Here is a 12,856-nt window from a genome sequence, read left to right as displayed (position 1 = left end):
TTCAACTGGCTCCCAACGTTGTTTTTCTATTAGTGGGGTACATTTAAACAAATGTTACACCCTGGCAGGGGGCTCCTGGGAATTGTCGTCCATGGACATCTGGAGGGCCGCAGTTTGACTACCCCTGCTCTAGGTCCATTGATGTCACCAAGCTCAGAAGGGCGCAGCTTTGCTTAGGATTGCCCTGTGTCACAGGTTACACATTAAAAGTGCATCGTCTCTGGGACGCTGCAACCTGCCTTCCAAGTTCTGCCAAATGACCCCCTTTGCAGCCTGTAAAACCTTTTGCCATCCCTGTCTCCCTGCCAAGTGCTGTCGTGGTTTTAAGATATGCACAAATAAATGATCAAACCCTCGTAGGACTTCCGCCCCAACCAGTCTGAAGTAAAAGCTTCAGGCAATGAAAACTTTGGCAAGGCCAACGCACGGCATTTGAGAGAGCAACGTTCCCAGATTGTTTTTCAGTACAGGGTTTGTAAATCACACCTGCCAGAATCTTCTACAGATACAAGAAAAATACATAAGGGTGTTCAGAAGGTTACTGGGGGGGCGGGGGGTAGGCGCTGGGTTGAATCCAAAGTTATTCTTCAGCAGTAGAAAGTGGGGAGCAATTTCCCCAGCTCTCTCTCTTTCTCTCTCTCTCTCTCTCTCTCTCTCTCACACACACACACACACACACACACACACAGACAAGAGACAGAGACAGAGTGACAGGGAGAAGGCCCTGTGTTTGCCCAGAGCTTGCCCTGTTCTCCAGGAGCTCCACTGAGATCTCAAATCAGCAAGTATCTCCCCACACTTCTTCTATTGGTAAACCTGAAGTGCGTTGGTGGGAAGCTACCTTTTCACCTCATCCTTTTATTAGTTTAAGTCTGAGAAAAGAAACATCGTAAAACAGTTACGGAGGGATATGTTGCTTTCTCAGATTTAAGATGCCTCTGTCACTCCATTTCATGCTGTTCTCTGATAAGAGCTGCTATTGACCTTTTGAGAAATAATCTCTCAGAAAATCACTGATCTGGATCTATTGCGTGTGTTTTTCTACTACTATGCCTCAAAGGAAGTCAGAGTGGCATACATGGTTCTCCCCTCCTTTTTATTTTCCCAACAAAGCTGTAAGATAAATTAAACTGAATGCTCACCCTCCAGTCCAAGTTCACCAGGTGACCTTCACAGTTTTTGCAGAGTAATTTAAACAGCAATGGTACACAACCTGATTAAAGAGTAGATAAAGGTTTATTTAGGAACTACTATACTTGATAGGAAAAAGAAGATACAGAGATAGGTTCCTAACTACATCACTAGCTAAGAGGGAGGGTTAGACTGAGCGTGTCAAATCACTCAGGGTGAGGTTGGGAGGGACGACATTATAGGATGACTTGTTTGATCAATCATGAGGGAAATGAACACTTTTAAAAAACAGCCTTTCTCCTGTTCCCTACATTTTGAGAAAAAACTCCTCATTCGGCATTCAACTAAAATGGGGAGAAATCCAGTATCTGGTAGAAAACTGGGCCAGCTGGAAGGCCATTAATTGGCTTTGAATGACATCCCACCCTACAGCTGCATGTGTCATCCACTCTAAATCTTGTTGCATAGCACTGTTTACACAACTGAAGCAATAGTTGAAGTGACAGGAGAGAAATTGCTTTCACCTGGCATATATATACTGACAATAAAAGTATATATTGATAATAATAGCCATTGGGGAAAATTAGAAAAGGTGGGAAGGAGCTGCGATGGGCCAACAACACAGAAGGCGGTCTACCTACCTTCCTTGCCCCACATCATTAAGTCCAAAGGCTCCGTACGTCATGCTCACTCCCAGCAGCCACTGCTTTAAAAGGTGGGTCATTGCCAATACGTCAATGCCCTGGAGTGGCTGAGGGAGTATAACTTATTCACCCTAAGAGCAGTGTTGCTCATTCTGCCATGGAGCGTACAATCTCAGTCACCCATGAAGCCCATTGGATAACCCTTGGCCAATCACAGACCAGCCACTTCCCAGGGTAACAGGGAGGCCAGCAGTGCCTGTCGTGGGGGAGCCATGTCTATCTCCCGGAGCTTTCTTTGGCAGAGAGGCCAAATGGAAATGTTTTTTGTGACATAAACAAAACGCTGCCAGGAGTTCCAAGGCTGTAAATTACGGTGGGTGTGTGGACTGAAAAACATCTGCAATCCAAGGCTCCAACGTTTATTCGGAGGTGTTGAATTAAGGCCGAGAAATTTCCGAACAGATGGCATCCAAGAGGACCCATTAGCCAACTGATATAGTCTTATCTGACTATTGCTGTTTTTTCTCACTTGGAAGTGGAGAAAAAGGCAGGGCCGTCTGTTGACAGAGCTGCCTCTCACTGTTGTGGAACAAAGTTTATTCCGTTTCTGTCTTGGTAGCAACTTTCAATCCAGGGGGGACATGAGTGAAAAGGGTTTTTAAAAGGCTTTAGACATTCCCTACTCTGTCCGTCCCTGGCCTGTCTCTCCAACCCCGTCATCTGCCAACTTGGAAAGACGGTTGACCAATTGGTCACTCATTAAATACTTCTACCTCTAAATGCAGGAAGGCCATTTTTTCTCCTTGGAACAAACGGAAGAAGAAGAGAGGGGTTTTATTGAGCCTTCTGGGTGGGCCCAAAGGTCCTGAAGCACGACTCTCAATAAACTTGTTGCCCTTCCGGTACTCACTGGAACACTCCACAAGAAACTGGTTATTGTTTAGCCTGCGTAGGTATCTGTGGACTCGCCAAAGTGTTCTCCTGTACTCTACCCACCCCCACCCCCCAAAAAAAAGAGGAAAAGGAGAAGCTTGCCAAATGTACAGGTCATCCTGACCCACTAAACGAACTATGAAATAATATATCAGTGCAAGGGGGAAAGAGAGTAACCGGAATCAAATTAGTACTCCTTGTTCTCCCCGTGCAGCGTGGTTATACAGATCTCATAAACTATTAGGCAACTGCTAGGATGAGGAAACACTCTCAGAATGAAGGCCTTTGGGAAAGTATATCACCTCAGACAGCTGACATGGCCACCAAGCAGTGCTAGGCAATCCTGCACAGCAGGGGAGGGCAGATTTATCAGACAAGTGGTCCATCTAATCTGGTATCCTGCCTCACGCAGTAACCCAGGAGTTCCTCAAGACACAGAAGCTGAGGCCTTCCCCTGATATTGCTTCCTAGCACTGGAATTCAGATGTTTCAAGACTCTGAATGTAGAGGTTCCCTTTATTCACCATGGCTAGTTGTCAATGGTAGAATTATCTTCCTTAAATCTAATCCCTTTTGAGAGCCAGCTTGGTGTGGTGGTTAGGAGTGCGGCCTTCTAATCTGATGAGCTGGGTTTGATTCTCCACTCCTATACATGCAGCTTGCTGGGTGACCTTGGGCTCACCACAGCACTGATAAAGCTGCAGCATATAAGAACCAACTCTTCTTCTTTACAATTCTCTCAGAGCTCTCTCAGCCTCACAGGGTGTCTTTTGTGGGAAAGGAAGGGTAAGCCGCTTGAGACTTCTGATAGTAAGTAAAGGTAAAGGTATCCCCTGTGCAAGCACTGGGTCATGTCTGACCCTTGGGCTGCTGGGATTGAACTCCCAGCCTCATGGGCAGAGAGCTTCAGACAGCATTTCTGCTGCCTTAACACCCTGCACCACAAAAGGCTCTGATAGTACAAAGGCAAAAAAAAGCTCTTCTTTTTTAAAGCTGTTTCTGCCTGTGGCCATCACTACATCCTCTTGCAGCAAATTTTCCATTTTAATCACTTGCTGGGAGTTACCCCTTCACCAGTCTTCAGACCTCCTGGGCATAAAATGACCACTTGGTAGGTGGAGCCAACTAAAGATGACCAAGGGCAAGTTATGTAGCTGAGAAGCTAAGTGTTTCTGAAAACATCACAAACATTCTTGTTGGTTTGGTACAACTGAGGTAGGCAGCACAAATGTTAAAATTCTATCTAGACTAGGTTCCGGGCAGAAAACCAACTAGGAGATGTTCTGAGGCATTTGAGGTAATTGAGGTAGCAACAGCTGTGGCCAGTAGTTGAAGAGCAGGTGGAGAAGTTTCAACACATCACTGAAACCTTAATCCCCCCCCCCGCTACCCCCCACTCCCATCCAAAAAATGCTCAGACCAAGATAGTAAACAGTGGCTTTCCATACAACAGAAAAATCAGAGTTTCCAATGAGAGCAAGGCTACACAACTGAAAAATCAAATCACTCTGAAGGACAGTTTATTTAATGCAAGATGGGACGGTGTCTTTTAACCCTCCCGGTACTTCCTTTTTCTCTTTTGTGTACCACTGCAGGCCTCTGTGTATCTCCACAGATCTCTCTAGAACCTGAGTGGTCATATTATGACTCATGTTAACTGCTTCCATGTCCCAACTATTTTTGTTCTTTGGTGCACCCCCCCCCCCTCACTCAGATTTTTACCTCCACTCCCTGTCGGCCTATGTAACCCCTTCTTTACACGTGGCTCTAAGTCAGGTTCTCAAACTATTGCCAAGGCTTTATCAGGAGCCTCTGAGATACTTATTAAAGTCAGAGGACAATCATGGTTCTAAACAGTTGCTGTGGTGATAGAAAGTAGTCAGGTCAACGCTAGAAAGTCATAGTAGAAAATGCTGTCAAGTAATCCCATAGGACAGGGGTAGTCAACCTGTCGTCCTCCAGATGTCCATGGACTACAGTTCCCATGAGCCCCTGCCAGCGTTTTCGGGCAGGGGCTCATGGGAATTGTAGTCCGTGGACATCTGGAGGGCCACAATTTGACTACCCCTGCCATAGGGCTTTCAAGGAAAGAGACCCACAGAGGTGGTTTATCTACGGCTTGCCGCTGGTCTTCCTTGATTGTTTCCCATGCAAGGACTAACCAAGGCCAACACTGCTTTCTTTCCAAGATCTTTTGAGAATGGGCAAGTTTGGACTACCCGGGGTCATATCTGCACTTACATTTCCCCCCCCACTGTAAATCCTGCTGATTTCTGATCGATTTGAACTTGGATCTACAATCTTCCCTTTTCCTGACCTGAAACAGGTTGCCCATCTGCACTTGCATTGTCCCAATTTTCGGTCTCCTTCCCACTCGATTGTGTATGGATGGGGAACATTGTTGGGTGAAGATCCAGCTGGCACTGAAGGAGCACAAGGCTGGAGAGTGCTTTATTTCCTGCCTTTTCTCTCCCGGCAATATAACCAGAGCGAGCTGGGGGAGGGGCAAGTGGAGCATGAGGCCTCTGTCCCTGAGAGCCAGCTTGGTGCAGTGGTTAGGAGTGCGGACTTCTGATCCGGCATGCCGGGTTCGATTCTGCGCTCCTCCACATGCAGCCAGCTGGGTGACCTTGGGCTCGCCACAGCACTGATAAAGCTGTTCTGACCGAGCAGTAATATCAGGGCTCTCTCAGCCTCACCCACCCCACAGGGTGTCAGTTGTGGGGGGAGGAAAGGGAAGGCGACTGTAAGCTGCTTTGAGCCTCCTTCAGGTAGTGAAAAGCGGTATATAAGAGCCAACTTTTCTTCTTCTTCTTCGGGAAAGAAGGCATCACTTATATGCCTGATCTTACTACAAATGAACATTTAATGATGTGTCAGGATGTTACCAGAGGTAAAGTCCTACATCCAAGTAGACTAGCTTTTTATCTGATGGCAGAGATTCAAAATCAGGCTTTTTCAACCAGGGTTCCATGAAATTCTGGGGTTTCTCGGCAGCCATGGAAGAATTTCCCAAATGGGTGGAAGTTCATGAATTTTTAATATATTTTTACAAATTTGTTAGACATATATTGGGGGATAGAACCATATATGGTCATGTTGACCCCGCATGCACACACACATCAAAAATGGCCAATGATGGGCTTGAAGGGAGTGGGAAGGGGAGGAGCCCTGGGTGGACTATGCTTTCCAAGCATATTCTGCACAATTACACCTGCCTCAATGGATAAATACAAATAGATATAAATAAGCATTCAGTTAGACAGTCAGACAGACAGATCCACTGATAGCTGTCCTATTGAATCTCACAAGATCAAATTGGTTTATTCCAGAGTTTCTTCAGCTGATTGATCGGCAGGCCTTTTTCAATCATCAAGAGCATATGTTAATGGACATGGTTGAAAGTTAAAGGTAAGTTTGTTTTAAAAAATGGGTTTGGTCTTCATTTATTGACTTATAGGATATTTCACACTTCTTTCAGTATCCTATTCTGCACAATTACACCACTTCTGGGGTTTCTTCAAGCCTGAAGAATATTTCAGTGGTTTCTCAATAGTCAAAAAGTTGAGAAAATCTACTCTGTTTGCCACTACATCAACTTAACCTAGGCAGAGTCTGCACTTACTTTGTTTATTCCATTGTCAATCCTGTTGAATTCAAATTGATTTGAACTTGAGTCTTCCTCTCCCCCCCCCTCCCCATTGAAACAGGAAAGTCTTCTGCACGTGGTTAGGGAGGCTCAGAAGGGGGGGGGGCAAATGGAGACTCTTTCTTAGTTTTCTTTTAGGGGGGAGAGGATCGAAGAAGTCAGAGGAGGAAGGAAAAAATCCTTTCTTTTCTTAAAGGGGGGGGGGAGAGGATCGAAGAAGGCAGAAAAAAAATCCAAGACCGACAGAAGTTGAGAGAAATTAGGGGCTTCTCCTTTAAGGCAAGTTTGTCACATGACCACCTGTGGCCAATCACGGGTCCTCTACCATGGAGGAGAGCCCAGATTCAAAACAGCCTTTAAATATTGAGGATTAAAAGCACTCTAAGATATCGCACAATAAAGGTAGGGTCAGTCCGGATCAATCCTTCTTGCTGCAGAAGGAAAATTTAAATCGCCCCAAATCAAAACGGAAATCGCATTCTGTGTAGAGGGCAGGGACTGAATCGACCTGGGGTTGGAATAAAAGCTCCGTGCAGTTTACACCCCAGAAACAACATACAAATGGATTACCTTTGAGACTCAGGTCTGGTTATTTTGCTGCAAAAGACAAATGCAGCATCCGCTCTACAAAAGCAGGACTTCATCCAGCCATGCTAGAACCAGTAACTCCAGCCAAAACCCATTCAAAGTTCACAAGATACCATCTTAGGCCTGTTTATTTTATTTTCTTCAAATAACTCTTACAAGAACAATGCCTGCTAATCTCTTGGCTTTGTCCGCAAAGCACAAAATGAACTCCGGAGATAAATATTGGAAGTCATAGGTGGCCATTATCATAAATCTCCCTTCTTGAATTTTATAATGAGCTGATTCAGGTTAATGTCATTCTGACGCACAATATAGTCAAGTCAAAAAAGGATTTTATTGCAAGGAACTAAGTCCTGTACCTAAAGCTTAAAAGCTGAAGTCTATGGACAATTAGTCAGAGTGGATAAAGAACTGGGTTGTATGGCTGGATCCTGTGGACCCAATCCCACTAACAGTGACTGGCCTAAGGTCACCCTGCAAGCTTCATGTGGAGGAAAATTGAACCTGGCTCTTTGGATTAGAGTCCACTGCACTAAACCAAGACACCACATTGGCATGCTCATCGCTGAAGTTGCTTTCCTTCTAGGGATAAACAGCATGAGAACATATTCAGCTTGCCACGACTTTAGAGGCAAACCTGTACAGTAGCTTTATTTTAGTAAAAGAACCTCTTCTTTTCTTTTGAGGAAGACTGTACAACTGCAGGGCTACAGGATTTGTGTACACAACTGAGTCCTGTTGGCTTGACTTCCATGGGTGGTTTGCAGTCAGAGGTGAAGGATGAGGAACTTTCTTTTTCATCACGCGGTTTTAAGGCAGGAACCAAGATAGCTGGATAACTTTGTGGAAACCCTAAGGCAGGGGTAGTCAGCCTGTGGTCCACCAGATGTTCATGGACTACAATTTCCATGAGCCCCTGCCAGCATTTGCTGGCAGGGGCTCACGGGAATTGTAGTCCATGAACATCTGGAGGACCACAGGTTGACTACCTCTGCCCTAAGCGGGCTCATCATTTTATAAAGCAACACACCGTCTACAGAGAGTCGTCACAGACACTGCTGACCTTAATCATCACTTGCTTGGTTCTCTTCTGAGATGAGCAGGGGCCATGTAAATTTGTTTGAAGATTGTTTGGAATTATTAATTGTACTAGGGACCAAGCCTGTTGCATTCAGGAATACAACAGGCACTAGATTGGGAGGGGGGGGGAGCGGAAGAACTCTATAGATGGCCTCTCCCTCCCCCCAGGACCTGGAAAGGCTGCAGGCAGCTGTTAGGGAACTCACCGGCAGGGGCAGCTCTCACACAGCAGGGATCTGCAGCCTCCAAGCCTCAGAGGGAAGTGGGAGGAGGAGGGGGTGGTCAGGGGTGGGGGACAGAAGGCGATTGGCTGGCCGTTGGACAGACAGGCAAGCCGGTTGGAGGAGGAAGCACTCAGGGGCGGGGCAGCAACCCTGAATGGGTGTTATGTGCTGGGTGGCACTCAGGCCATGAGACACACTCCTCCTCCACCCAGCCCTTACCAGAAATATATTATGTGGAACAGATTAGTCTCATTCATCCAGGAAAAAGCCTGGCTTGTGTGACTTGCATTCTAGTCCTTTTTGACCTCCTGATGGGGGTTGCACTAGAACCTGAAGTGGAATAGGCAAAAGGAGAGTGCCGTTTGAAGAACAAGATCCAGCACCCATACAGAGCAACTTGGTTTGTTGTTAAGGCAGTCTCACGAATGAGGAGGTGGGTATCTCAACAAAATACATGTGCAGTAGTGCGTGCTCCCTCAACACCACCGTGAAGGCTCCCACAACACCAGATCTTTTAAGCATAGTTGGCAGAAATGGAACTAAGATGTAAATGCGTAAGCCCAGTTTTCTCCAGCCTACAATTAAAAAAACAGGAGCCTTTCTTCAAAAACAAAATTTTATTCACTTCTCTCTCTTTCTCTCGTGAAGAAAAAAGAAAAAGAAAAAAACATAGAAAAAATACTGACGAATTCCGAGGGGAAACACATGGGAACTCATAACAGAGAATTTCGTTTGCATAAAAAGCAGGAATGGGCATTGGTTCTCAATGTGTTAAGCAATCTTTTAGTACTCCTGAAATATTTAAGAATATATAAACCATCGACCTTATGCATTACAATAGATACAAAAAATTGGGTACGGCACTAAATGAGACAACGTATAATTCCTCTATGTGTTAGTATTAAAAACGCAAGAGCTCAAATTTAAAAGAAAGCAGAGCGACTGTGCATTCTTCTCCCACCCACCACGCCCCGTCCCCAATGCAGTGTGCCCTGGTGATTGGCACCAACTGAGAGGACGGCTGTGGCAGATGTCTGAGCGATCACATCTCCCCACACGCCAGAATGCGAAGTCCCAGAGATGTTTGGGGAAGGACAGCCATGTGCTCGAGGCAAGAGAATACTTGCATCTCCACGATGCCCCAGATGTATTTGGTTACTCAGAAGGAACGTCATTACTATTATGCAAATACCATTAATAGTGCATTGCTTATATGTTGCTATCAAGAGCCTCGGGGAGGGCGGACACACAAAAACGCGCCTATTAGAACATATCTGATCTCAGTTGCATTCCGGCAAAGAAGCGTGGTGAAAGCACCAGTTAAAACAATTTGGGATACTCCTTAATTGATTAAATGAAGAGGCAGGGAGTCTCTGCGTATCATCGCAATGATGGAAATGGATGCTCCATTGTCAACCCACCAGGTTTACGCAACTTTCATTCCCTTCAAAAGGAACCAAGAGGGCTTTCCCGTGCCAACTTTACTCGAAAATTTAAGCCTGTGCAGCTTAAGTGCTTGGGTCATGTACACCAGGGGTAGTCAGCCTGTGGTCCTCCAGATGTTCATGGTCTACAAATCCCATGAGCTCCTGCCAACAAATGCTGGCAGGGGCTCATGGGACACGTAGTCCATGGACATCTGGAGGACCACTGGTTGACTACCCTTGATGTACACTCTAGAACTATAACTACACCTAGTCATTTCTAGGATGGGGAGGGATAACGGAAGGGCAAGGTAGAAATACACCTACTTAGAAAAGTGCAGGATCAGGCTAGCAACTCTTCATGCTAGACCTTCCAATGAGATGATGAACATGAGAACAAATGACTACGGGGACTCGGGTTGTTCCACAGGAATGGGAGCCAAATTCATTCGTCGGACTCATGCAGACAGACGATATTACTGTTCACGTTTTTAATACGTTTGGGCGCTTACAGCTTTAGGCTCAAGGATGTCTACAGAGCTTTTACAAACTAGATGCCTTCACTGAAAAGAGCCATGGACAGATCAGCCTACGTATATCTGCAACGGCTAGCGTTTTGCCATGATTTATAGAAACCAGTACCTTGCGTGGATGTTCATAGCGAATTCAAGGGCTGAGTCCAATGTTATGGCTTGTGGTTCGGCCTCACGGTTCTGTGCAGAAGGCTACCTGTGTGTGATCACAGGATTACGCTCAGCATGAGACTGAGCTACCGACTTCTTCTAAACACATGAGACTGAACTTAGATGGAGGCTGTGGAGAAGCGGCGAATGCTGCTTCTACCGGGCAAAGAAGCCACTGTGGATACGGCCCACTTCTTGATGTAAGAAAATGCATACCGATGGAATCGACATAAAAGGAATGCACTGGCACACCTGGGCCAGTCCTCAGAGGATGCCTACCGATGTGCATTTATCAAAACCAATAGTTACGTGACAATACAAGTTGTCTGTGCATATAAGAAGTATCACTTGCATACTCGCTAGCGGAGTCTGAGCAGTTTTGCGACAACCGTCCAATATATGCCATCTATCCTTAACAAAACTTCAGAGTTGGCAGTATGTACATACTGACTGGGGGGCAAGGGGGGGGAAGGGATGCGGAGGGAGGGGAGCTACCACTTTAAAAAATCTTTCCGATACAAACACAGATTAGTCAAGTCCGGCTGTATTCAACGGCTTAGCAGACTATATGCATGGATTTTATTCTTTTTTTTTAAGTTCTCGTTAACTAGCACATAGGCATATGTGCAAGACAAAAGGCAAGGCTTGATATAAATATTTACTAGAATGAACAGAAATGGCACTTTTTAAGCGTAAAACCACCCCTGCCATTCACTAAGCGCTGAAAAGATCCGGCTTCGTTATTTTTGTCTTCTGTATTTAGTAGTCATCTTTCCGTATTCGTTTGGAAGGTTACAGATTGGCTGGAAGTTCACATTGGTATGAGAAAGGAATGCCTGGCCAATGCAGCCTAGAAGCAAAGAGCAAACTTTTAGTTCATTTCCCACAACTGGTATCAAGCAGTAGTAAACTCAATGGAACGATTATTTACTTTGTTTATCTCTCTCCTTTCTTTCTGGTGGGGGCTCAAAGGAGCTTACATCCATTTTATCCGCACAACAACCCTGTGAGGTCGGGTTGGGCTAAGTGTGGGATGGGCCCGAGTGAGTCTCCACAGCGGAGTGGGGATCTGAAACTAGATTTCCCAGATCCTAGTCTGACACTCAAACTACTATGCTATCTTCCTATAAGCATCCCCTGAATAAAAAGTAGTGGTTGATATTGCTGGCAGAGTTTAAATTTGCAAAAGAGCAAAGCACCAAGCTGCTTAAAGGAATAAAATAGTTATATTGTAAAGAGAGAAATGACCTTGCAAAGAGAGAAAGGAGAGACAGAGTCCTAGTAATCCTGTCTAACTGTTCTGTTCCTCAGTCATTCTGTCTGTTCTGGAGACAAGCAGGGAGGAAGTGTGCTCAAAGGAGCAGGAAGTCTCCAATTGAACCAATCAGGACGCTGGAGGAGAGTAATTGAAAAAAATATCAGTAAGTTCCTATTCCAACTATGCTAAATCCATACCTCTTCCAATACCCTCTTTAGGATATTCTTCATATGCTTCTGAATCGTGCAAACTGATCTTGCCTATTCCAACAGATACAATAGGCAGTAACATTTTAAATGTGGGTTTTTCCGCACACCTGTTTACATGTAAAGGTATTCTCAGGGGAGGCAACAGGTTTTTCCATGTATGTTTGCATCATACTTTGATATACATACAAGGACTAGCATATCACCAGTTGAGCTGCAAAGCCCCTGGTTCAACTCTCACGAACTATTTATAGGCACACTGGAGTAACATGATGGTGAAGCTTGTCAGCTGCGGAAAGAAAAGCGGGTGATTCAACCTGACTGTTAAATGGTCAGAAATGCAACCTACAGGAATAATGTAACGTTTAGTGATCTCTGGTAGAAGAATCAGGCCCTCTTATATGCCCTTGCAACAGCTGGAATAAGCAAGTCACACATACTACAAACTCAGTTTTCCACAAGAATCTTTGTGACTACTAAATTAATGGAGAGCATTTGGGAAGATATTGTTCGCTAGGCTGGTGGAGGCAGGAGTCTATTTGTGAAGGACAGCCCATGACGGGGAAGGGGGGGGGATCTAAATTTAATATTAGCTCGTTATCCTGCTAGGTGCACCAAGCACAGCCTCACAACGATGCATGTCAAATTTTAGGGTTCTGCGCTTCAGCTCAGTTCAGCCCCCTTGGCGATCACCGAAGCCCGAAACGGTGCATAGGAGGCCATTGCCATAATGTGGAGAAGAGGGGCGGTGGCAGCACGCCAGCGCAGAACCCTGTGCCTGCGTGCGGCTGCCAACTGGTGCGCCGCCGCCCCTCCTCTCCGTGACATGGGCTGCCACGGGCTGCAGTAATCGCCGAGGTGGCCGAACCGAGCCGAAGCGCACACCCCTGATTGTCAATACTGTCCGTGACATCCGAAAACCAGAGACGTAATTTTTAAAAGGAAAAAAACTCCTGCTCCCAGATTGCAGAGATCTCAGGTCTTTTCAGAAGTGATTTCATTATCCAGAGCACAATATTAACACAATTTTCCCTGA

General features: G+C 45.6%; 1 protein-coding gene and 1 long non-coding RNA gene across 8 annotated transcripts in view; both read right to left on the bottom strand.

Moving 5' to 3' along the window:
* Positions 1-2,709, bottom strand: part of LOC143840389 (uncharacterized) — a 33,165-nt gene extending 30,456 nt beyond the window's left edge. For all 4 annotated transcript variants that reach the window (XR_013232161.1, XR_013232162.1, XR_013232164.1 and 1 more), the window contains exons 1-2: positions 1,773-2,709; positions 1,143-1,213 (exon numbers count right to left, since the gene is read on the bottom strand). This is a non-coding gene — a long non-coding RNA (uncharacterized LOC143840389). The remainder of the gene's footprint in view (positions 1-1,142; positions 1,214-1,772) is intronic.
* Positions 2,710-8,847: 6,138 nt separating this feature from the next.
* Positions 8,848-12,856, bottom strand: part of NDFIP2 (Nedd4 family interacting protein 2) — an 87,954-nt gene continuing 83,945 nt past the window's right edge. For 3 of the 4 annotated variants that reach the window (XM_077343867.1, XM_077343869.1, XM_077343868.1), the window contains one exon: positions 8,848-11,206. The gene's annotated coding sequence lies outside the window, so the exon portion shown is untranslated. The remainder of the gene's footprint in view (positions 11,207-12,856) is intronic. The other variant, XR_013232160.1, reaches the window with a different exon arrangement.

This window comes from Paroedura picta, chromosome 6 (assembly GCF_049243985.1).
Source record: "Paroedura picta isolate Pp20150507F chromosome 6, Ppicta_v3.0, whole genome shotgun sequence".
Lineage (NCBI taxonomy): Eukaryota > Metazoa > Chordata > Lepidosauria > Squamata > Gekkonidae > Paroedura > Paroedura picta.
This window is presented reverse-complemented; position numbering and strand designations above follow the sequence as displayed.